At 37.5% G+C, this 27143-nt stretch overlaps 1 protein-coding gene across 4 annotated transcripts in view; it reads left to right on the top strand.

Moving 5' to 3' along the window:
- Positions 1-27143, top strand: part of SIPA1L1 (signal induced proliferation associated 1 like 1) — a 200608-nt gene that overhangs the window by 96733 nt on the left and 76732 nt on the right. The gene's annotated exons all lie outside the window — the stretch shown is intronic.

A 27143-nucleotide genomic window follows, 5' to 3' on the forward strand; every position in this document is an offset into this window, starting at 1 on the left:
CATCAAAAAAATTTTAAAATTATATATTTATTATATTTATAAAAATATATTTATTATACTATATATCATTATATGTAATTTTATATATTTATTTCAATAATGCATTTCTCTGACATAGGGTAATCCTTTTATTAATACAGTTCCTCTGTATTCAGTAAAAACCCTACCAAAGTTGTCATTGTTTTCAGAGTTCTGTATACGCAGTTTCCCTGTGGAGCTTAAAGCATTCAAAGAAGTTTTCTGCAAATTTTTTTTTGCTTTCATTTAAAACAATTAAAGCTTCTTATTGACATTGAAGTTCTCTGGTGAAATAACATTTGACTTTTTAAATATCTAAGGAGCTCTTAGTTTAATACAGAAATGCCATAAAAGAGAAAGGCGTCCTGATTCTTTGTTACTGTTACTCTCATTGGTGGTTGTGAGGAGCAGTGCAGTAAATACTTTAATTCCTGAAGAAATGTGCTTTAAATTATGACTTTAATGATAATACTGCATAGGCAATTCTTTTGCAACGAAATTCAATGCAGTGGTACTAGTGTTAGAACTTGGTCTTTTCATGCAGTTATTATGCACAGTAAAATTCACAACACAGTAGAAGAATGCAAAGTGACAGTTGCTTGTTACAATTTAAATGGCATGATAAAAAATTATGATCCATGCGAGAACTTTTAATTGATCTTTTTATGCAGAAGTATAATCCTGACATACTACCAAAATGAAGGTGCATGTGAATGAAATTACCAAGTTTTCTGGTTAATTGCATAGATTTATTTATCAGACCCTTCTCCTTGAAGCAGCACTTCTGTAGAAGGCTGAATTTTAAAGATTTTTACCAGATTTGGGGGGATTCTCTTTTTTCTTAAATGCTTACAGTAATTTTACAGTACTTCTTTGTATTTATTAGAGAGGTTCTTGAATTGGCTTTGTGCAGTAGATTTTATGTATCATGAAATCTGCCACCTTTTTCCCTTTTATATATATATTCTTCATTACTTTCTTTGAAGTCTTTGCCAATGCTGTACTGTACTGAAATTGGTGTAAAGTGGTTGCTGTATGGTGATGTTCAAGTCCCACCTGGTGGAAATGTTCTTTTAGTTGTTCAGTCAGTTATGTAGGATATCTTTCTTCATATAAACAATTGATCTAACTGCTGCAAGAATATATCTACATAGATATATCTGTGCAGAAATATAATTGTAGATATTATGTCTCTGATAGTTATAACATAAATAGCTTTTTATCTGAAGGTTCTCAAATTGACATCTTCAATCATTAGATTTGTCACGTGCCTAGTCTTTTCCAGGAGCTGCAATAAGTGTCAGTGTCTGGTGTGCAGGAAAATGAGATGTGACAAGAATAATATACAGAGAATGTTTTTTTAACTGCTATTACTGTGACATCTTCCTTTAACAAACAAGAATTTATAAGCATGTCTGCTCAGATTGAAAGTTATAGTCAACTAAAATGAAGTTCTGTAGAAGTTTTTGATGGTCTCATGATAGATAGCGTTGATATCCTAGCTTTTAATGCTGATGATGTACTCTTCAGGAGACCCTTCATGATGAGTTGTCCATAAAATCTTTGCTTAAAGTGGTGATGTATTTGGCAATTCACAACGCTAGATGGGCATGCTGACATTTCTCACTTTGGGCTTTCAACTGAAGGAATCTTAGTTTTAAACAGAAGAGTGTATTTGAAGTTTTGGTTGCTTCACCATTAACTCTCTTGATTTTATGGTTTTGAGATGCTGAAAATAGCTGTAAGGCGTTTACCTTTATTTCTCTTCTGCTGTCCAAGTCACTTGTGGAACTTTAGTTACCCTGAACGTGTCTGAGTTTCCTATGGCCACACTTTCTGATGCATATGGATTGCTTTAGTGTAGCTCATGTTGCATGGAAAAGTCTCAGAAGGCAGCTACAGCCAGGGTGCAGAATGTCACATTGGCATGGAAGTAATGCTGTATCTGCTACATAAAATAGCCACCAGCTCACTTATCACTGCCTGTTGTGTGCTAGCTATGTCAGTTAAAGCAGAGGAAGTATCCCTGGTTAATTCTGCTGCTTTGGATACACTTCTGCCTGTTCTCTGTGTGTTATGGTGTCAATCCTATGCACCCTTTACCATGGCTTTCTGCATTTCTCTTTGAAATGCTCTGCTTGTCTCTCTGTCTTTTGTGCTTTATCTCCTGCTGCTGCTCAGGACTTTTGCACAGTGTAGAGTTATGTACCCTGATCTTTGCCCACTGTTTGAAGGGATTCAATGGCCCCCTTGGAACATCAGCTATCTGAGCTGATATGTGGTGACTTTTCTTAAAAGGATTGTGTTGTGCCATGCTTGTGTCTATGCATGTTTTGAAAAATCAGTAAACTAATGTATGGTATGCTGTGCTATATTTCAAGTATTGGTCATACCATTTTTGTTGTGTACTCAGATTCTTTTTTTTATAATAATTCTTGATGTAAACTGTTGATAATTTGGCATCAGTTAAAAGAAACATTTGTGCTGCTGGACTTAAAAACAAATTTCTATTCCTGCCTTGCTCTGCTAAATGTCGTTGTTGTTCTGAAAATATGGATTGTCTTTTTTTTTTACATTAACAATACTGTAGTTTTGTCTGTGTAACTGTTTATTGATAGAGAGGATTTTAGTTTTGGAAACCTTACACTGTATCAGATGAAAATATTCCCAAATCAACCCATGTGATGCAGGAATTCAGTGTGATCTGGGTTGACAGGTCTTTGAAATGAGCAAAAGGGTGTAGAGCAGAGTCACAACTTGAGTTTTCTAAACAGGCTTGTTAATACCCTTGGATGTCTTAGGAAGATACCAAATTATGAGTATTTTTATGTACCTCAAGTCAGCCAATTTTTGTCCCCCTCATAGTTCAGCATCCTTTGAGTTGGTGATTTGTTGGAGTTTTCGGTTTTGATCTGGTGTTCCAGTATGTGAGTGTCAGAAATTTCATGGGAACCCCTGCAGCTCCACTCTCCCTGCAGCCTGATGGGAAGTGTTTGCCCTGTCACCTCTTCTCCGCAGGACTTTATTTTTGTATAGGAGGAGCTGTCAACTTCTCTAATACCTCACAGGATCACAGTGTCATTGCACAGTGCTGGCTGAAGCGTCCAGGTAACTCTGATTCCTTTCCTGTCTGTCTGGAACATTAGAACTGCTGGATTAATGAAACTGGTTTTAATTCATAAGAATTACTTCAAGTTTATGGGGGCTCATTGATTCTTCTTTTGTGTTTGAAGAAATGTCCTTTGCTTCAAATGAATCACAGGAATCTTCACCTTCTTTCCATCTCCCAAGAATTTGTCTTATCTCCTTGATATGCTGTAAGCATACTTTAATCCTACATTTCTGCCCTGGTGTAGACAAGCCAGTTATGCAACTATTGCTTTATTAATACAGCTTTAGAAAAATCTGTTGTGTAATCTCCTTAAAGCTTGTAAGACATTAAGGTTCTTGGAAGCATATCTTTCTATAACCATCATAGGTAATAACCCTTCCAGTATTTCATGAGAAGAAATTAGATGACATGCCTAAATAAGATGTGTCTGCCCCAGGAAATCTGTTTTGTCATTTAGCAGACACTTCAGTCTCCATTTGAAAGATTTGGCTTGTCTTGGAGAAGACCCTCCTTATCTATTCTGCCAGCAAAGTAAATCAGCCAGGCAGTGTAATATGTGAGAATTAAAATAACATACTGGGCTTTTTTTCTGATCACCAGGGAAACCTCTAGAGTCAAGAAAAATTGATGTGTTACTCCATATTTTGCATTTTCAGCAGTAGAACAAAACAATTTTTGCTCATTCTTATTCTGCAAATTTAATGCTAGTGATTGACTAACAAGTGTGGCTGAATTTAATGACTTTTGCCAGCTTCTGCTGCATTAGGCTATGAACAGTTCTCTTCATATTTGTATGAAGATATTCTAGCAAATTAAGAAATTTCATGGGTCGCCTGGGGATTGTTGCTGAAATGTCTCTTAACCTGATATGAGAATCCTTAGAACCTCGACTAAATAGTGTTTTTCCTTGACAAAAATCTGTTTCTACCCTTGAGTGGTATACTCTGTTAATCATTTAATGATCTTTTTAGAATTGTCTTGGTTTCTTGATCACTTAATAGTATGAAGTAAGAATCACTGAGGATAGCACTGGAGTTGGATTATCCAACTCCAGTGGTTTTGGGGAAGCTGTGTGGGCCAGTTCAGAGTTTAAATGGCTTAACCTTTTTTGCCAATGGTTGTTTGTATTAAGAAGTAGGTGATAATGATGGACCTATTCCATCACTTCTGGTGTTTACTGTCCATGTTTCCCTAAGGAAAAACAGTTAAATGGTCAGAGTAAAGAGCTCATGTTTGAAATGTGATAAAATAAAAAATTCAGTCTCTTTCCAAGTGATAGGGGAGATAGTAAGATATTTGTGTGTAATCTGGAACATGTTGTCTGTAAGTGGACCGACAGGATAGTATCTTCCATGATCCAGTGATAAGCAGAAACCATTTTGTTGCTTGGTATAATTTCTTGGTACACTGATTTCTGAGAGCTTTGAAAACCACCTTAGTTCTTTGAAAATAAGTGCTTTGTAAGTTTATGCCTTTGGGGATATTGAGTCACTAGTAGTAATTTGAAAGAATGTTAAAGTTATCAAGTACCAGTTTAATAGAATGAGTGACATCCTTAGTAATTTTTGGGCTTTGCTTAATTTGCCTTATGTAGTTTCATGTGTGTATAATTTGCCTGGACCATCAAACTGGTATCAAGTTAAACAGTAGCTTCCCTCCATTCATCACTTATTTGTGATCTACCTACAAACCTCAAAATGCTAGCTTTTAAAAGGTATAGAAGGTACTATCTGGCAGATCTAGAAGAGTATCCAGAACTGTACCTAATTAATAGTTTTTAACAAATTTGAGATAAATGTTAAAAATAGGTATAGGTCAATGGTTAAAGATTGTCTTGCTTTCTTGAAGCAAGTGTTTCTAATCTTGTAAGCCCCAGAGGTGAGTAATGTCTGATGCTTTCTGTTCTTCAGTTCTGGGTCCAATAATATCTTGGCCAAAAGATGGAAAAATTGAAAAATATTTAGAAATGTATTAGTAAACCTTTCTCCCAGCACTTCTGCTCTTAGTCACACCTGAGCCACTTTTCCTAAGTATCTCCTTGAAAGAAAATTAGCATCATAGTGAATGTAAATTGTGAGCGTATTTGTGATCTCAGAGTTTTGCAAAATGGCTCCCAGAATTTGTGCATTTTGCTTAGGATTAGGGTTGCGTGTTGTTTTGCCCAATATCCCTGGGTTTGTTTTCACTGGGTCTCCAAGAAAACAGGAAGGAAAACTACTATAATAGTTTCTTCAGGAGCAGGAGCAAATTCTCTTTGGTCCTGTCACATTGTCCCTAAGTGCTGCTTTCAAAGGCCTGAGGAATGAACTCTTCTAGAGACAAAACACTTTAATTTTTCATGCTTATTGTCAGCTGAGATGGAGCTCTCAAGTACATTGGTGATGTTAGTGAACTTTGATTTTTACTGCAATTTTCTGTGTTATGTAAAGCAAGACTGTAGATGAGCCTTCTATTAATAGTTGTCTCTTACTCTCATGTTTCAAGGTTGTATTTGTTATTAGCATTTTTCTGTCTAAGCTACACTTGCTAAAGCAACTTTAAGGGTCACAACTGTGGATAGTGTCTCACCTTTTTCATTATTTAAATATGTTGTACTTTATCTACAGTGTGCCACATTATGCAAATGTGTTTTGGAAGAAGTTGGTTGAAGCTGTACCTAAAGTGATGGGGCAGCATGACTTGCCTAAGATGCAATGTTGTAACATTTCCAAAATCCTGGATGGGTTTGAAGATGGTACATGCTAGAAATGCTTTTTCTTCCCCCTTCACTGATGAGTTATTTACAAGTTTGTAAAGCACGTGCCAGGCACTAGGGTAAGTAGTTAAAACTTAGCACAGGCAATTTATTAATCAAATATTTTCCTTTTCATTTTTAATGTGTAAATTTGGAAAAAGAAGAGTATGTACTGTTCTTTGAACTTAGAGTATGAGTGCTTAAAACCTCATGTACGAATTTATCATTTGAAAAATGCTGTTAGGGATGAGACCTTTTTTCACAGAGGCAAATTTTTCCAGAAAAGCAATCTTGGTAAGCCTCAAAAAATAGTTTGCATTCAGACAAAAGGTCTCTCAAAAGTGAAAAAGTATATCAGCAGATACAATCTCTGTATTCTCTGTTTCGTACTATTGTCCATACTATTAACCTGATTTCCCTTAGGCAGGAAAATTGGGCAACTTTCTTCATATAGTCATGCAAATGTATATACTAATAGTTCTCTAGTGAAGATTTTTCTGATACTTGCTTTAGAGATTCTGAAATTAAACCAGAAAACTCCTTCCAGAGAAGGTCCCACCACACCCCTCTGCAAAAATATTGTTTATTGGCCTAAAGTCTGTGATAGTCACTTAAAAACATAAGTTCTTGTCCCTACTGGCGAGTTAGTAAATAGATACAGTCAAATAAATATTTTTGACACTTTTACCTCAAATTTTGCAAAACAGATTCTTGATTTGTATTTTGTTCATTAGGTTTTTTGTTTTCTTGGATATCAGTTACATTGGGATATGTTTACCAAAACTTTTGGGAGCGGGGGCATAGAAGGCAGAAAGAGAGGTCTTGGCTTGTCCTCTTTCTTTTCTGTAGAATCTTTCAATAGAAAAGTTTTGTCCTCTTTCAGCTATTCCAGGGTTTTGATGTTTTTCCAGCTGTGGGTTCCGGAGAAACTGCACAAGGAGATGACTTGGAACAGCAGGCAAATCTGTTCTCTTTAAAGACAGATTTGGGAATTGAATGGTCTCGTGGAACAGTTGATTTGGGCAACTATCCTCCTTATAGAAAGAGGAAGCAAAATACAGTTTTGCTTCAGCTTCCTGCTTCAGTATCTCCAATAACATTTTAAAATGTTTACCTACATTTTGAGGGGGAGTGATAAGGGAAGGGAAGAAGGAGGGATGGCATGCTTGGAGCAGTACTGCACCACATTCATTTGAATCTGCAATGGAGAAAAAAAAAAAAAGTATCTACAGAATACAGGAGGATTTGCAGTGGGATTCCCCCGCCCCTTTATTCTTGCTTCTTCATAGATATTTAGTTTCCATAACAACACAAGGTAATTGTTAAATGCATGCTGGGGGCTGGTTTTCTTTTTGTGGTGGGTTTTTTTTTTTTTGGTTTTTTTTTTGGGTTTGGTTTTTTTTTTTTTTTTGTGTTGTTGTTTTTTGTTTGGTGGTTTGGTTTTTTTTTTTTGCTACTTATGTTTGAAAGTGTATTACATGTAGAGTAACGTGGAACAATATGGTAATTCTGTTAATAGCTTTTGTTCTGAAACTAAAATATTAAACTGATAAACATGGTGCAGTATTTGGGAATGGCATCTTGGCTTTATTACTTTGACGCTACCTTGTGATGTAGTGTTTGTTAATGTGCAAATCTGGATTAAGGCTAAAGGAGCACATACAAAATAGCATGTCTATTGTCAGTCTTTAAAAAAGGTCAAGTCTTAAACCATTCAAGATGTTACTAGAGCTTACATAAATGTAGCATTTTGATAAACTGCAGCTTGAATACTTACCTCAATTGCAACTTGAATGCTTACCTGACTGCCTTCCAGCCAGTAGTGAAGATTGCTGGTCTGAAATACCTACCCAAAAACCCATGGTGAAATGGATTCTAAATTATTCTGGTTTCTGGTGCATACTAGCTGCTTTTTTTAGTGCGTTAGGGTAGAAACTGGAAATAATTGCCTTTAAGGACAGAGAGCATATTGTTGCTGCTGAGAAACACTGCTGTTAGTTAATATGTTGAACTCTCTGTGGCACTGCCTTGTGAAGGTGAGGGGAGCACAGCTGGTTACAGCGCTCAGCGGCAGCCCGAGCAATGTGCTGCGGAGCGGGATGTGACGGTGAGAGATACATCTGTTCTTTGTTGTGTGACTTTCTGGTGGGCAGAGTGTTGCATTGGCTTTACTTCAAACTTGCAGAAAGGACAGAGCTATTGAGAATCCAAGCCAAGAAGCTAAGTTATAAAAGAAGGCAAACGTTGTGCTTCAGTTTCTACTGTGTGCTGAAGCTGCGGAGCTGACATTTCAGCAGCAGAACGATGTCTTCATAGACATGATGAGTACAGGCTGAGTCATGTAATTTTCAGCTTCAAAAACTAAAATTATTCTGCTGTACATAAAGTTTTTCATTGTTGCCAGCTCACTCTGAAAACTTAGTTACGCCATATTTGCCAGTGTAATTGCAACCATTTTGTCGGTATTTTCTGGGCTTGTTTGTTTGTTTGCTTTTCAAAGAAATGTGTGTAGGTTTTCCAGCAACTTGCCAACAGTTTGCATCTAAACAGCCACAATGTCACCTTCTTTCTGCATTATTGTGCATTACTGTGCTTTCTGCATTACTGTGCTGAACTTGAGGCTTTTCCTCATAGAAGTTTGATTGTCAAAGTTCCAATGTAGGTTTTGTCTTTCTAGGTCAGTTACAGTCACTTAGAGGTTAAACAGCAATGGAAATTTTTTTTTCTTTTCATTCTGGGATTTTAATTTTTAGTATTTTAAGCAAATGGGCAGTAATTTAAAGTATAAAGTGGAGTTAAGTTTTAGGGTATTTGATCTTTGCTTGAATTAAGGTATACCCATGTCTTTAATGACTGGATAATCACTTTGGGAAGGGAAAAATCTGTTTCTTTGAGCTGTATTCCATGAGGAGTAGTACCTGTTGGTCTGCTGCTTCTGAAGTTTGTACCAGTATCATCAGAGTCTGTTAGAGGAACGGTTAGGGCATGATGTGGAGCTGTGCAGAATACCCTTAAAATCCAAGTGGTAGAGGGAGATAAGAGAAGTTAATTCAGTGGTTTGAGATGCAGAATCTCCAGTGTAGGAATTTGTTTGTTGTGTTTCCATCATAAAAGAAAGAAAAGGAAAAGAAAACAGGGAAAAAATCTGGAGGAATTTCTAGCAATAAGGATCAGTAATATGCAAGGTTGCTCTTAAATGCTTTTGGGTCTGTCAGCATTTAGGTTTATTTCTTATTCCCAACTGAAGTGATTTTTTTTTTCCCATGTCAAGTTATTTATACAACCTAAATTACTAATGGTTACATGTAGCAGTGATACATGAATTTTGTGATACTGCCTTTGTACCTGGTTAATGATTCCAAATTCTTCTTTGTGAGTGTCTGCCTGCTTCTGTCTCCTGTATAGAGTTTTATTTTGCCCTGCACTCAGTCAGGGCTTTACTGTTTAGCCAAAGGTGTCTCTGTTTCACATAACACCTCTTCCAAAGTCCACATTTGTGTGCTGTACTATTCTTTGTCATTTCCCCAGGTTGTTAACCACCTCTCTTTCTGGTCACCATAGCCGAGGCTGTTGTGGCCATCCTGGTTAGTGAAGAGCAGACCCAGCTGTGCATCAGCCTTGACAGACCCATGCAGTACCTGTGTCAAAAGCTTTTCTGTGTCACTCTGCAATATTGCAATCAAGTTTGCAATAAAAGCATGTCTTCCACTGGGTTAAATACTAAAATGAGTCACAGCTGATTAAAAGAAAATGTGTTACTGTGTACAAAAGTGAATATAAACTGGTATATTCAGTAGCCATTTGCTTTTCTGTATAAATCAGAAATTGGGAATGCTCTTTGTATGATAGTAAAATACAAAAAGGGAATGTTTTTGCACATATCATTTGTATTTTTATGAGACAAAGCAGATTATCTGCATCGATTCAAGCATTAGAATCAACAAATTATTTTCACATGTGCCATATAATCATGTGGGAGGCCTTCATTGTGAACAAGCTGGTGATATTTTTCTTCAGTCTGAGAAGAAATTTCTGTGGTAACAGTGACATTTGCCAATTTGGTCTTAGTTATTTGTTTCTCTCTGGTAAAATGTCATTTGCCCTAATAGGAATTATTGTGTACAGGTTCTTTTCATAGAGAGATGCATGTTAACCTTGCAAACCACTTAACTAACAGTTTTTTGATGCTGTGGTGGTTTCCTTTTTATCTCTGTCCTTTCAGTGGAAAGTATTTCAAGAGAAAAATCATGAAATGTAAAACCTGGCCTTAAAAAAGTTGGTTATTTTACTAATTCAGTTTACTGGCCGATTTACACAAGAATTGTGTGTAATTTGTGCATTACAGTTTCAGCTGCACATGATGTCTTAATGGAGGCTGAAGAGATCATTGAAAGCTTCACTGCCAAGAAACATTAGTATCATGCTTCTGCAGTTTATTTGATGGGTCTTGCCCAAGTGCAAAGGCTGAGGCACAAACACATAACCCAATAGTTTCTGTGGGATTGAAACCTTTACATTCTTATTTGAAAACTTCACATCCATATGACGTAATACCTTCAGCCTTCCACTGAAGCACACAATGAAAGATCCCCTCTTTATATGCATTAATGTTAAGTTTTAGTTGTCATGCTTCTGGTGATTTTTGAACTGATTTCTATTTAATAAGTCTTTATAGTGGAGATAGTTAAAAATATTTGGTAGCTATGAAACCAAATGAAAGGCACTAGAGAAAATGCGACTGGAAAGAGATGGATAGTGTTCCTAAGCAGTGACTGTTAAATCCAGATGTTGGTTATTCCGTCTCAAGGCTGAAGGGAAAGAATTTCTGGGCTGCAGTTCTCTTGCCTCTTAGCCACGAACTTTTCTCTTTTTCTGGAGTTACCTGTATATTCTTCAGGTGTTCTGTCTCACCTCACCTTCTGACACTGCCACCTGTGATCTGGTGGTATCTGACTTGTACAGGAAGACATATTTGTTGAAAGTGGCCTCATCGGTGATGTCTCGTTATTTTTTAAAACAGAAGTGTTTCACACAACTGAAAAGCAAATGGAATTTTAGCTATTCTTGTCCTCCTAGGCAGACAGAAATTTCCTTGTTATTTCTGAGGGGGAAATCCAGACCTGTACTTCTTGATGTCTTTTCTTAATCTAACCCATTTGACCAGGTAAGACAGTAATAATTTCATATGATGGCTACTTTCTTTTGAGAGCAACTGTAATTAATGGAAAGTGTTTCTTCTGTGTGACACCAGGGTCTTGAAGATTTGAAGGATGGAATTAATTTGGCTTGCTTCCATAAAACAAGGTCAGGGTTGTTTGTGAGGCTTTTTTTTTTTTTACACACTATCTTATTCATCGCATGGAGCCCTTTTTTCCCTTCTGTGTCTGACAAAAGATTAAATTTTTCCCACTGTAGATTTAGATTATTTTCTTACTATTTAATATAAGGCAAAACTTAATCTGTATATTTTTTTGTCATGGAGTCAGACATTTTCTTACAGAACTAAATAGGTATGTGCTTTTAAAAAATGCTTTCTTTTTTATATTGGCTGCTTTTGTGGTCTGATAGTTCCTGTATTTTAAAACAGATAAGAGCAATTCTTTTGGAAGACTGATAATGGTTTTTGTTACTTGCATCCTACTTACAAGCTATTGATTGATGGTTTTGACAACCATATTATATATCGTATTCAGAAAAAATGTAAAAGGTATTTTTTGTTCTTTTTCTCATCCTTCCCTGCCATTGTGACTTGGTAAGTCTTGGTCTGCTTGCTAAAGATTCACATACTAGTGAAAATGTCACTAATTGCTGGTACAGCTGGGGGAGGGGAGGAGAGCTGTGTTTTGCTTTGTCATCTTAGGTTTCTTGGCAACTTCAGCTTTTAGCAGCTGCTGTGCACAAATTGAGGTTGGTACTGATTATTCCCTTCTGAATAAGTATGAACATTATTACTGTGCACTAAGATGCAGGCTGTAGAAAAGAATAAAATGAACAAAAAGTAATATTGCATCCTACCATTTTAGCCAGGCACCCCAGTCTCTGGATGCAGGATGAAAACCTTTGAAATCTGGACATCAGCTCACCACAAGGTTGTTGAAGATCGCCTTCTGTGGAATAGCAGCTTGGTAGACGCTGATCTCTTGTTTTATTTTTAGCAAACCATTAGTCTCTCACAGGGGAGTGTGGGAGTAATTGTCAAAGCTACTGAAGGACTGCTATTAAACCGAATTGCTGTAGCAGGTGTTGGGTGGGATCTCCTCCATTCTTACCAATTAGCAGCTACTGGCTTCACGTTTAAAGACATGTGAAAAGCAGCCCTGTTATGCCATGATTTCCTGGCCTACCTTGTGCACTGTTAGATTGAGTCTTTTGACAAGTACTTCTTTTGAAGTTTGTTCTTTGTCAACATAACAAGAATTTTCACTATGTAAATCCTTACCCTAGTCTATTGGTTTATTTTTCAAGGGGATCTCTTGTAGGGGAGCTGCATTTAGTCTGTTTGCTAAGGAAGTGAGGCTTTTGTGACTAGATTTGCCTATCCATCAATCCTTCTTTTTTACTCCTTCTCCCTGACTCCAAAAGGGAAAAAAAATATCCTCCCAACATTTTGGATGTTTAAGTGGCTGCTGATTTCACATCGATGAGAGATGTAAAGTTCTTGGTATGGAGTAAATTGTGGAATTGGTGCTTTAGTGAGGAGTTAGTCTAGACATTCACTGAGAAACAGCTGGCTCAAACCTAGCCCTTGGGTGGCTCCACGTGCTGCTGCCACTTGCTTTGCCAGGCAGTGTGCATCTGCAGCCTTGCTTCCAGCTGTAGGCTTTCATGTACAGAAAGGGTGTACAGATACATCTACTGGGGAGAGGAGAGCATTGGGACTGTGCTAATAAATGGGGCCTGTTGGCCTCAGCAACCATTGGTAATGTGAGTCAGGGCTGCAGGTTGGGAGGTGATGGTTTTGTTTCTTTCCATCCTTTATGTTCTCTTCTTTTTTAGCCCAGTTTCTTCCACTGGGGACAGTGGTGTTTCAGGAGTTTATTCATACAGTTACCTTGAAAGTTGGAGCCTACAGTTTGGTTTCATAGAAACACCTCAGTTACCTTTGTTTTCTCTGTGTTGGAGTGCAATTAAAAAAAACCCCTCAAACCCAAAACATAAAACCCACTGAATTTAGGAAAAGAGAGGAAAAGACTGTACAAAGCAGAACACAGGCTCCGTATATGGCGTGTTCCTGATCCTGCGGTTTACCCAAACTGCTCCTCCTCTTGTGAGTTCTATGATCAGGACAAATTATTTGACAGAAGACTTCTAAAATTTTATTGATTCCTTTTTTCCCAGGCTTCTCTGAGAAGAGTGTTACACAGATGTGGATATTCAGGGAGCTCATGGTAGCACAAGACAAGAACTCAAAAGAATTCCCAGCAGGGGATCTCCTAAGCACTAAGTTGAGGAATCTTCAGCAGAGTGATGATCCAGGTCTTTCTGGTGATGGGATCAAAGCTAATTAGGATTAATGCTCTCCTCCAGTTCATAACTGCCTTAACTTCTGTAAATGAGAAGCAGTTGTTAAAGCACATCAGCATTGGTTAAATAATTGTTCTGAGGAGCCAGCTCCAGTACCGTGCAAATTATGAAACTCTGTAAGCTCTCAGTTTGTAAAGAACATCATATTGTTTAGAAAAATTTGGAAGTGTAGGCAATTTCAATGCATTCTATTTATTTGTTTCTCTCTGGTTGCCAGAGCTATGGGGTATCAGATGAAAGCTGTTGCTGTATTGTAATCTTCAACATTAATGGGATGGCCAGTACAAGTTCTGTGCATTACTGGGATTTCACATATGAATGTGCTCAGTAGGGTTTTTAATGGTGCAGAGGACTTGTGCTTCAGTCTCCTGAATCTCTGTAGCAAATTCTCTCTCCCTTACTACACCAGGCCAAAGAATAACCTTCTGCAAAAGGCAGAGAAAAGTTTGTTTTATGCTGTTCTCCAGTTTCAGTTGGGTTTTTCCTTCTTGCTGCAAGTTCTTCATTGACACAGCCATAACTAGTTGAAATACCACTGTCTTCTGATGACTCTTATCTCCTGCCATTGACAAAGCAGATGGAACTAGTGATGAAAATGTAGTACAGGAATACCAAAAATTGAACCTAAAAATGACGGTGGCATGATATATACCATGATTAATGCCCCAATTCTTATGCATTCTAGCACCTTACATAGTAGAATAAAAAAATTCATCTCATAATTTGGAAGTAGTAGAGGAGGAGGCTACATTTGCAGCTCACTACTCCATCTTTTAAATACTTGGTTCTCATGTTTTTATTTTCAATTTCTTACTTGGTGAGTCAGAGTCGTTTTGTTATCTGTTGTGAAAATTTTTGATACATTCCCCCGCATGCATTCTTAGGAAGGAGCATGGAAGGAAAGCCCATTTGCTGTGCAGGTTAATAGAGCCATTGACTAAGTTTCTGTCTCCAGTTCACAGGAGACCCCCTAGTATTCTTGATTATTAATGTATGCCCACTTGTGTACTTTAAGGATATAGAAATCAACTTTGGCCCTTGATTTTGGAGAAAAAGGAAATAACAATGAGTTTTTGAGGTAATGGGAAGACAGTTGGAAATAAATGTATGTAATTACATTTGATACACCTGTATGTTTTTTTGTTAAATGGAAGATGAACTTGAGGATTGTTTCACAGTAGATTTTTGTCAGTCTCTCATTACTGACTGACAGTGCCTTACTTCCTTCCTATGTATGTAAAGTAAAAAGATCCAGAAGGGACCCCTATCTTGAAGAGAGATCCATACTGCTAAAATGTCTATTTTTATTCTGGCTAGTGACCTCATCAGAGAAGCAGTGCATACCATACTGCATACCACAGTAATGTGTTCTCTGGCCAGAACTGTAGCTTGTTGATAATGGGAGCTCCTTAGTGATGAACTTTTTTTTTTTCCATTTGCTTAAAGAATTTAATACCTCGCTATTGCACATCTTCTGTGGGACAGCCTGCTGTACTGGTTGGTTTGGTTGTGTACAAAGTGGTTATTTCAAGTAATTATTTGACTTAAAAGTCATCTTTGTTACATTAGCCAAAAAAACCCACTTCAAATCTGACTTCATTCTATCCCTGCATTCATTTTCTAGGTCTAACAAGAGGATTAATGATATTAATGTTTTCTACTGATAAGGGGTTTTTGTCACAATAGTAGAGTGAGTACTGGTTGAAAACAGTTTTTTTTAAGCCAGATGCTTATAAGCCTGAAGTTTGATTTGTAATTCTTAACATGTTGGTTAGGTACTTGACATTATGATCTGCTCTCAAAAGAAGACATTGAGTTGTTGGCAGTGTGTTACAAATGAGTTTGTTTAAAAGGATCTCTAAGTCATAATTAAGGTCTGAGAATCTTTGTATTTTTTCTTACTCAAATCAAGGCTTTTAAAGGCACTTGTAGGAACTCTGCATTCTTGAGTCCCTCAGCTTGGCAGTTATCAACCTTTTACCTGACACATGGAAGTATTTGCAAAAGACTTAAAAAATTTCCAAAACAACTAAGAATGCAGAAGAGTAATTTTTAAGTATTCACTATATGAGAAATTACTTTAACCACAAAATATAGTAGTGCAGTACTGTCTGCTTACTTATGTTCTGCTTTGAATAGTGATTTGGATAATAAATTACTTATGTTGCCAGTTCATGTATGAAAGTGCTGTTTCTTAGTAAAGGGTTGTTGGCTTCCCATTACCAACATGTTTAATTTTGCACAAGTATTTCAAGGTATCTGGTAATTCTCTGTATGCACCAATGGCTTCTCTCTGCTCATTTTCTCCTCTGCTGATTAACTATTGATCATTAGGCGCAGGAATTACGTGCTAATACAGCCTCTCTGCTGGCAGTTAGATTGTTGAGTTAAAGCTGTATTTGTAAGGATCAATACCCTAGAAACACAGCACTTTTCTGCTGCCATGTCTTCTCATTATCAGTCAGCATCTGTTCAGACTGCTCACCAGATTGCTACAGCACTACATATTACCTGGAAGTCAAAAACAGTGCAATAATTTGTTACCTGCTGAGTCATTTTCCAGAAATGCAGGTTTAATATTTTTGGCCTATCTGTATAGAAATTCCTGTATTATCAGTGATGATAAAGGTGTGTTTTTACAGTATTTTAAGGAAGTATAGTAGCTGTTGTGCTGATACATAATTCAGTTAAAAAAATTTTTAGCAGTATTTTAACTAGTTTTCTATTTATGAACTTTTCATTGTGGTTTTAAAACTGGAAGCTAATGTTCCTGGGTGTACTTAGACTACCTTCACAAGTAGTTCTCCTCATAGTTTCTGTTTCTGCAACTTTTATTTAATCTCTGCACTGAGCATTGCCTTCTGTCGTTGTGAAGTTCAATTTTAGGTCTGTGTTCTCAATGCTTTTGTTTCCTTCTGTGGACATACCTGAAGGGAACTCTGACCTCCTGTTTGAGGCGATGTCAGGCAGGGAGGAATGTGTTACTCTTGATGTGAGTTGGGTTCTTGCTGGTGTGTCACTAGGGCTGTGGGTTAATGTACTGCAGCTGGAAGTGTATCAAAATAAAAATAGTGTTCATACAATGGAAATAAATGAAACTGTTGTGGCTTAACCCCATCCAGCAGCCAAGCCCCATGCAACCACTAGCTCACTCCCCCACCATCAGGATTGGGGAGAGAATTGGAAGGGTAAAAGGTAGAAAACTTGTGGGTTGAGATAAAGACAGTTCAATAGGGAAAGCAGAAGCTGTTCACACAAGCAGAGCATAACAAGGAATTAACTGAGTGCTGTCCATTGGCAGGCAGGTGTTCAGCCATCTCCAGAAGAACAGAGCCCCATCACATGCAGCAGTGACTTAGGAAGACAAACACCATCACTCCAAATGCTCCCCCTTCTTCCTTCTTCCCCCAATTTTATATACTGAGCACGATGTCACATGGTTTGGAATGTCCCTTTGGTCCGCTGGGGTCACCTGCCCTTGACTGTGTCCCCTCCCAACCTCCCATGCACCCCCAACTTCCTTGGCAGTGTGGCTGTACAAAAAGCAGAAAAGGTCTTGGCTCTGTAAGCCCTGCTCAGCAATAACAAAAACATCTCTATATCATCAACCCTGTGTTCAGCACAAATCCAAAACACATCCCCATACCAGCCACTATGAAGAAATTAACCCAGCCAAAACCAGGACACTGTATTTTAAAATAAACATTTGTTTTATAATTAATTCCTTTCTTCAAATGCTTTAGTAATTTAGGACTGCATTACTTTACTTTGGGTATGTACTTTAGATGAAACCACAGTGCTAAGTGAGAACTGAAGAATTAAAACTCTTCTGTTCCTCAATTTTTTTTTCATCTGTATAGGAAGGTGAATGGTTTTCACAAAGATTTCAAATGTAATCAGCATTGCTAAAACTTAATTCTCACGGCAGCAATAATCATCATATTCAGTCCATGAAGTGTAATGAACTTGAGAATTTCAGCATCATGTAACTGAGATTATTACGTGCATTTAAAGGGATGTTATTTCATGATTCCCAGATGCTTTAATCTCTAAGTGATGATTTGCAGGAGCAGTGGAAGGAGATCCATTGATTTCGTTTTCATATGTATTAACACTAATGCAGCATCATCCCAGTTTCTTTGCATGCAGCCTTACATTCTGCTTTTTTCTCTCACTGCACTTTCCTATTTTGCCCTCATTCCACATATATTCACAACTTAAGTATTTTCTCTTGGCATACTTTGAACTGATGACTTTTCTTCTTGAAGTTAACTAAGATAGAGTTAGTGGGAGTTGATGCAATGACTTTGTGTGAGTGGGAAGTTAAGATACTGATTCTCAAGCAACGTGGTTTGGAAAATGGCGATACCAGTCTGTTCCCAGTGCCCTCTCTGCAAAGTTAATTCAGAATATGTCAGAATCACAGGCTGCTTTTTTTTTCCCCTTCATGATCAGTTATACAGTACTGTTGCATACTAGCAGTGCACAGCTCTGTAACATCTCCTAGTGTATGCAGGTCTTTTAATTTAAGGTAGGTACTGTTGATGGTATATAATGTACTTTTCACCTTGAAATCAAAGCTTTCTCTTCTGTTTTAGAAAGAAGGCTTTGTAGTAGTTTCATTATTGGCTGCAATAAATGAGTGGATAAATAACATTAAGGAAAAGAAGGTATTAGGTTTCTTGTCTTTTCAGGCGCATCCTTTTCCTTCACTATTTATTTTCTTATTATTCAGATCCTCTGACTGCAAAAACGATCTTGGGCCTTGTGCCTTGCCACTGTTCTGTTTTTGGTTTACATCATCCTCTTATCTCCCATGGCTTTGTCAAAAGGTTTTCTGTCTGTGAGCTGTGGGTGGAGAGTGCCACTCCAGCTAATTAATGGTAGTTTAGAGAGTGTGGCTTTGTAGACTTGATCTATAATCAGTAAGGACAGACCCAGAGTCTGCTTTCGAGGGCAATTCAGAGAAGACTTGACTAAAATACTCATGTTTTAGGTTCAGTAGAGTAAGGACAGGGCTTTTCAAGGAAAGAGTTTTTTGTTAGAGCAATTGTTGTCATAGGAGAAGTCCTCAAGCTAGCTTTTTAAATAACCTGTTAAATGGTAGTCCTTGTGCTCTGATTGCATATACTTGCAAATTGGCAAAACAAGAAAATGCTTATTTTTTGTAATTTGACAGACAGCCTTGTGAATAGCTGATGTCTAAGCCATAGGTCTTAAATGAGTATTTTGAAGTCAACCTACTTCTGAAAATAATTTAGTTTCAAGAAGCTGCATTGGGCTATTCTAACACTCCCCAAACATTTTCTATTACGTTCCTTGCCTGTTTCTTTGTTTATTTTAGTTTATGGACTGTTCTGACCTAATGATGCTTTTAAAAAGCCATTCCCGTAGAGTAGCATGTGGATTTTGGGAGACAGATTTGCAATACAGAAGTAATAACCAAGTTTTAAACTGAAACTTTAGACCAGTGCAAGTTTCCAGTCTTAAGGCTCCTGAAAAGTTCCTGCTTTTCATCTGAGATGGCAATACAAAAACATTATTCCCTGAAGCTAATTTCTCTTGCTAATAAAACTTGGTGATTTCATCTTATGTAAGAACGTAGCGAAGGGCAGTTCTGAATCAGGGAAGTGCTGTATCTGTATGGAAGAGAAAGGTAGGGGTAATAAATAGTTGCATATCTCAGCTATGTTTTCCTAGTTTCTAGAAGTCTGACTGAGGAACTTTCACAACTTAATGATGAACTATTTGCACTTGAAACCCCTGATCACATTTTTTGTATATGGACTTACCTGACCACTTTTTTTTAGATAGGTTTTGGCATCCGTAAGTCGTGGTTATGATTGATAACTAATCATGCATTTTTGTTAGTTGCTTTATAGAAATTCTCTGTTTCTGTGGTAAGAGAACTGTTTGTAATATTTCAGTGGTCACACCATGACTTCCTAGCACACAAGTCCTGTCGTCCTCCCCCCCTCCCCGCCCCTTTCAGAACTTCAAAAGCAGAGTAAAGCTTTAGAAATCTATTTTGTTTCATGGTAGAATTTATTCCAGTACTTGCGGTTTTTTTCCTAATATGAAGTAAAAGATTCACCAAAAACTTTTACTCCCTCTTCTGAACTGAACCACTCAAGACTGTCAGAAGTTTTATGTTTCATTTTAGAGAGATTTTCAATTAGAATGAGTGCTCATCCTCGGTGGAAGTTCTGGCAAGACTGTATTAAAGTATGGGGGAGCAGAAACTGATCTAAGTACTTTACTTGGAAGGAAACCAAATATTTTCATTATAAAAGTTAGTATTTTGAAGCACTTCTGTGATCTTCAGATTCCATGCTTATCAGGCAGTTTTAAAACTGTGATCGTATTTTGAGCCATGTCTCACTACTTCAAAAACTGACTCGCTTAATTTGGTAAATGATGACTGCATGATTGGCATGAAGTACAAAGTAGTGGGAAAAAAAAAAGTATCTGTGGATTTAGCCATACAGTGGTTTTCGGTTGTAACATTTTTTTGTGTGTGTGCAACCAGCTCCAAATAGATCTCTCTGCTCTAATCCCATCGCTGTGCTCATGGTAGGCTTGAAGAATAGAGTTCATTTCCTGAGGGTTACAATGCAAATTGAGCTGATGGGGTAATTTTTTTTCAAATTTTTTTTTCTTTTTTTTTTCTCTTTATTTTTTCCTTTCTCCACAACCCTCCTCCAAACATGTTTGTGCACATAAAACAGCTTAATTATATTTGCATCTTCCTGTAAAATCCTAGAGACTTAAACTCAGGTAATTACTGAAGAGGATTTCTTTAGTGAGAGTATGAAGTTGTGCATTATGATGAAAACTGAGTAGTGCTAGCATCAGACTGTTCACTGAATCAACTACTGAAATTGTCATAAAAAACAAACATTTTTCTGAAAGCTTTTCCTCAAAAAAATTCCATGTTGCATATAGAAAGATAAATTGCTTTTCATAGTGATGGTATCACTGAGCAAAGTTTCTCAATGTTCAAAATCATCTAGTCTTTACAGGATGAAATCAAGACCCAATTTATCTTGAAATTTACAAGCAGATTGTGGAGCACAGTTATGATCCTTTTCTGGTCAGAAATCCTACCAGAAAATTATAAGTTATGCTTGACAATTGCTGATATTTTCAAGTAGTTTTCGGATATTTATCTGGCTAACAGAAAATACAGTATATTGATAAAATCCCCATTTTGGAGTAATAGAGGAATAGACACAAAACCAAAAAAGAAACTGTAGTGCTTAGGAAAATGCAGCCCTGCAAATCAAAAAAGGCACATTGGGCTTCAAAGTAGTGTTTGTATTCCTAACTACTCCTCAGAACTCCGAGCAGGGCCTTCAGTATGTGAGCAGGAGATATGTGGCTTCAGTTCATGCAATTGCAATAACTTTGACTTCACATGAGCAAGGAGGTGCATTAGCCTTCGAAGTCTGCTTTTTGGGGAGGATCACCAAGGACCTGGGGGTTGCAGGGGCAAGTGGAGCTGCAGAGTCGTCTGCAGGAGTCACCGGACTCAGCACAGGGAGGAGCCGCAGCCTTTTCACTGATGGAGATTCCTGTGGTTTGCAGTTGGTTGTCATGGCTTCCACAAGGTCAGGGGTGGCTGGAGAAAGTCATCCCCAAACACAGCAAGGGTGAAAACTGGTGCAAGAATGATATTTCCTTTTTTCAGAATGGGTTAAGGAATGTTCTTGCTGAAGTGTTATCAACGTGATTTTATATAATGAGCCATAATCAGAAATAGTATGCAAGCCTGATTAAGGCTGTTGATGCAGTGAAACAGGAATACACCCACACATGTACTTTCTGTAGGTAATTTACTTTTGAAGGTTTAGTGTTGGAATTTAAATTATTTCAAATCGGTTTTCATTTTATAAAATGTTTTTCATGCATATGAACCAGGAACAGATGTAGATATTTCCTTTTACTGACCATGACTGGAGAAAAAAAATCACATAAGGCAAAAAGATTTTTTCATCATACTTCCTTAGATTATAATGAAAAAAATCTCAAATGGACATGCTGGACTGTATTTGGCATGTTTGGCTGGAGGTTTATTTTTGTGGTATCTGTGAGTTGTTGTAGCCCAACTTACAGAAAAGCGAATAAATCTTGTAAGGAGTAATTTGGGTCTTAGGCTAGAAAGGCAGTTGATGAAAGACATGCATGGACAGGTGGGCAGGTCAAACACACACAAGTTTACTTATGCTTTGAGGTAACTGGTAGTATCCAACCATCTATCTAAACTTTATTCTTAGGTTTAAGAATATATGGATGAAGTGCCAGTACTGCTGGCATATGTGTGCTTGTAATAGACTGATTCCTATTTAAATTGCAAAGTGTGTTTTTAGATGTTGCCGCCACCTTGCTTGCTCTTCTCAGTTTGTATCCTGATTTGCCAGCTTGACTGTCTGGATTCATGACTTGAATTGCTTATTTGCTTCTCCCTGGTGTTGCAATTTGGTGTAGGTTGCTTCACACACAGAGTTGTGCGCACACTTTCACAATCACTCCTGAAGAGTTGATGTGGGTGGCCAGGTATGTATTATTTTCCTGTTGCATTTGCTGGAGATGACTCTCTGCCCTCAGTGACTGACTGGCATGGCTGTATTTAAAGTAGAAGTGCTGTCTACTTGGATGCTGTCAGTTGCTTTGACCATATAGTCTATGGTAGGACTGTAGAACATAACACACCCTCATCATCAAATTGAAGGGTCTCATCTATCTGTTGGTCACTGCTGAGAGATTTTCCAAGTAACCTTTCTTGGTTTTCTGCAGATGGGGAATTCTTCTTCTAAGTCCTTTGAAATCCAGCCTGAACACCCACTCGTAGCACAGCACTCGCAAGAAATGAATCAGCTGAAATAGTTATATCTACCTTTCTTGTTTTCTAAACCATAAATGTTGCAATCATGCAGGATGCAGATTTCTGCTGAGTAAATGCATGTTTTTGCACATGATTTTTGTCCCTTTCTACATTGTTTTATTCATCATTATTAGTACTTGAAGTATTTTAGATGTTGAATAAGAGTTTATGTACTACCAGTCTGGCTTTTGCCTCATGTTTTTGTGTACATTCCCATACAGAAAAGGGGAATGCCATTGTAATATTTGTTCATGTAGCAGAGTACAAGGTTTCTGTAGTTGTACTCCATTTCCTGTTAGGTTTATGGAGCTGTTTGCAGGTTTATCTGTCATTCTTTTGCATTGCACATTGAAAGCTTCAGACATCCTTTGCAGTTTTTGAGGTGATGTCGGTAATGGATGTAACACACTCATCTTTGTCACGTGGTGAGAGAGCACTTATTGCTCTTAAATTCCTGTCAGTTGTATGGTCCCATCCATACTTTTCTGATGTATTTTCATGTCCCCAAAACTGGTGAAGTCTTACTTAAAACTCTGCTTCTTTTAGTCTCAATTTTAAATGACATTTTAAAGGAAGATTAACCAAAAAAGCTCTATACAATCCTATGTGGAGGTTGAACTCTTTTTTCCTTTATATTAATGAATATGGCATTTTGGAAAATAGATATGTAATGCATATATTTAGAAAATAAATGTGGTTGTCAAGGACAAAAAGCTTTTTATATGTGTTTTGTCAAAAACAGGAAAGTGAATTATCCCCCTGGGTCTCTGATGTCATGCCTTCTTATGTTATATAAGAGTTAGAGAAGCCTGAAAGCCTTTTTTTTTTTTATTCTGGTGGATTTATGGTTCCTCATAAGGTTAGATTTACACAGCGTGTGTGTCAAATAGTAATTTAAGATGGTTTTCTTTTTCGGTCTGTGGGATGACGCCATCTTTAACTCTGAATGAAACCAAAGTAGTAAATAAACATCTTCCTTGGACAAAGACCACAGCCTTTTTCATTTAGGAGGATCTGTTGCATTGGAGCAGTGGGAGGGATTGCCATAAGCACTGCTCTAATAATATGTGACTTACTGAATCTGTGCCATGCCTTCTATGTGAACAGTTTAATTGTCTGAAGAAAAATGTTATTTCATCTGGTTGTCATTTTTGTTTGCTTGTATGGGTAAAGTAGGCTTCAGAAAACACAAAATGTGTGCACCCAGTATTCCCACTTCGGGGTGGAGCATATGGGAGAAATGCAGCATGCAGTAATCCATCAATATCACTCTATCAGTGATCTAGGTGGTTGCTAGTGGCAGTCATTTTAGAATCCTTTTGGAAATCAATACATAACTGATTTTGAAGCTTATTTCAGTGTTCCACTGAAAGGACCCCAGAGTTTGGCTTGTAAATGGGATTGCATGTTTGTGAGTGAAGTGATTGCAGGCGAAGTATGAAGCTGATGGTCTAAGAGCAAAATGAAAAGAATAGAAAACATAGAAACATGAAGAGTTGCTGAAAATTATTCTTGTTGCTTACTAATGTTTTAGTCTTCTAAGATCAGTATCTAAATACCCAGTTACCTTTTTTCTTTAAACCTTTTGTTTTAACCTATTTTTAGTAGGGGAAGTTTATTTTTACTTTCTGTTTATCTGCACTCTTAGATCATGTTCTTTACACTGATATACCAGTATGCTTTAAAGAGCTTAGTAGTATAGTAATGTAAAACTTGCAATTTCAAAAAGATAAATCGGTATATTGATAAAAATAATATTACTGAGTTTTTAATTTTTTCCCAAAAGGATTTTTAGTGAGAGGCTGTGGAGTGTTTCACTGAGTGCATTTAAATTTGAATATTACAGATGTTCACAATCATAGGATTTAAAAAAAAAAAGGTTCACATTTTTGCTACAAATTACTGTCTTTCTCTAAGGTTTCTAATTGACTTCCTTTCTTGGTGTTGCACACTTGACTGGATGTGGCAGTCACTTGAAATGGAAACTGCTGTTCTTCTTGCAAGGATTGTTTGAGAATTACATGCTTTCTTACCTGTTCAAACACGTGAACTGTAAAAAGAATCTCTGTTGCTCCCTGTCGCCCTGTGTGACTTTATAGTTTGGACTGTAATTTTCAATGTAATTTTTTGTGCTGTCTTTATTTGCCTAAGGTTTGAATAATCTGAATGCCTAAAAGATTCATGCTGCAGGGCATATCCCAGGTTATTAGAGTCAAAATTTCCTGTAGAAACATACAATCAATGTTTGATAGGTTTAGCTTTAATTTTGTTTTCTTCATATAGCAAGAGTGAATGCAGTTCATTAAGCACATCTACTAGTGTGAAGTCTTAGAATGACATGAGGGTTAATTACCATGTTTGCTAGAGTTATATTTAAGTAGTTCTTCTAAGAAGCATTAGAAATACAACATTAACATCTTATGTGTAAATATATGTAGATGTATATACACAAAAATATACATGGTATATACACACAAAAGCAAATTATGTATTTTAGGGGAAAATATATTAACTTTTCTTTTAATATACAGGAAGTGTAACAGATTCAAGTAATGATCTACTTGGTATTTTCACATTAGCTGATAAGGAAGCAAATTCATTTAACATCTATGAGTTATTTGGAAGCTTGAAGAAATGATATTTTGTTTGATGAGATGCTCAGCTGTCTTTCGAATGGCTTTCATTGAGGGAGCAAATTGAGGTCTGAAATTCTAAACTGATGGAGTTTGTTCTATCCCACTGAGGACTGGGGCCAAAAAAGCTGCATGGCAGAGGGTGCCAGGGTTGAGAAGGAAGGATTGTGTAGAGGGATTGTCAACACCAGCAGCTGGGCTTAGAATGACAGGAGACTGTGTGTGACCGGCTGCTGAAGGGGCCTGGGACATCAGCAAAGGAGTGGTGGTGGGGCAGAAATTGATGAACACCTCTGGTGTGGGTGTCTGGTGACACTCTCTGCTCGTAATTCTGTCCAGCACTGCAGCAGTACCTTTAAAGCAGGAGCAATAGTTGCAAGAACATCTTCAGGAATGTGTATGAATGTGAAACGCTCTCTAGATGATTAATATCAGGGTTGTGGAAACAAAGCCTATTAATTTTAGGTAAATTTTAACTTTTGCTCTTGAAAAGGTGCTTTTGTTTCTCCCTTAAACACATGACTTAATTATCAGCCAACCTATGGAGAAATAGTGCTCTGTGGAGGTTTGAGGGCTGGATGACTTTCATGAAGGCACCAGAACAGCTCCTTGCAATTCTTTTACCAAATCAGTAATTTAGGGAGAAGCAACTGCAGTGATAGAGTAAAGGAATATTAATGGTCCTGAGAAAAAGATCTCAAATGCTAGCAAAATTATGGGCTTATATTTTTTTAATAATATTTTTAACAAATTAGTGATGCAGTCCAACACCTGTTACAAGAAAAATTAAATTAGTTTTGAGTTGCACTCCAGACTACTTAGAAGCACCTGGAAGTTTGGAGAGGTAGTAGGTTAAATACCCTCTTTACCCCTCTTCCAAACTGAGGTCTCACTCAACTCTGATGTTTGTGGCATGTTATGAGACATGGTGAGGTCTGTGTGCTTGTTTGCCAAATATGGCCAGCATGAATGGAGGCAGTGGAAGCAGCTCAGAGATCACAGGCTAAATTCTGTCTTTGTACTGGTACCAAAGATGTGCTGGAAACAAATGGTGGCCACGTTGCAGGAGAAAGGACTTGTATGGGCCTTTATGCTATGCAAGTATGAGCAAGCGTGCAAACCTCGGGAAAGGGCATCCGTGGCACGTACTGGAATTTGTAGCTTTTCCACTGAACTGTATCTAGGCAGGAAGTATCAGCCCATTTTGAGGGAGGTTGTTTCTTGGTCTGTTTTCTCTTTGTTATTGTTATTTTGGTTTGGGACTCTTCATAGGTCAGATTGTCACAGATATTAGTCATTGATAAACTTGGACACTTGTCAGTAAAGCAACTTTTTATAAGAGTTCACACACCAGGAAGGGCAGTCTGTTTTTGGAACCATTACCCAGGGATGCAATATAGCAACAGCTACAAGCTGAGAAACATAGAAGCAGCATCTCTAAAATAACAAAAGGGAGGGTTAAAAATCAAACTGTTTTGTTGTTTGTAAAAAGTTGCTTTCTTTAGAGATGGTATCTGTGAGCTGGAATAATTTGCTCTCATATTGCCACTGATGTAGACTCGTTTCCTAGAGAGCAAGCACTCCTTTCAAAAGTAAATTGTTATTAACAATTTTGTTCCAGGAATAGAATACAGTATAGGATACAGTAAGACTTGTAATCTGTCTTTTAGATCCTGTAAATTACCTTCCAGGAATGGGATTCTACACTTAATTAACTCGGTGACTGACACTGGTACCAAAATGGAACATGAGTGTTGAAGTAGGAATGACTGTGTGCAGGACTCTTCTCACTCTTACTTTCTGTCTCAGTTAAAAGGAGTTTTTAAGTATTTGTTTCAGCAATAGTTACTTGTACACTTGAGAATTGTGATATCCATGTCTTGATTAATGCATATGAAATGGATGTGAAAACAGAGGATGCAGTTCTGGCTTTGAGACATTGTTGTGTTTCCTTGGTGAATAATGAGTAGGAAATCATAACAGAGCAAAATGTGCTGAAGTGCACAGGTGGGAGCTTACTGTCCCCTGTGTTGCTATATCTGTCTCAGTTTGATAGCTTTTATTATGCTTCATTTACCATCCTGTTATGTCACGAGCATTTACCACTGACTGCAGGAGATTATGATTATTGAGTGTGAGTTCATGGTCTTGTGCACAGGGAGGCCAGCTGGTTCTCTGTGCTCTGAGCCAGCTGATGCTTTACCACCATGGTTACCAGGGCTCGAAAGCTGGGGGAGC

This window comes from Geospiza fortis, unplaced genomic scaffold, assembly GCF_000277835.1.
Source record: "Geospiza fortis unplaced genomic scaffold, GeoFor_1.0 scaffold54, whole genome shotgun sequence".
Classification (NCBI taxonomy): domain Eukaryota; kingdom Metazoa; phylum Chordata; class Aves; order Passeriformes; family Thraupidae; genus Geospiza; species Geospiza fortis.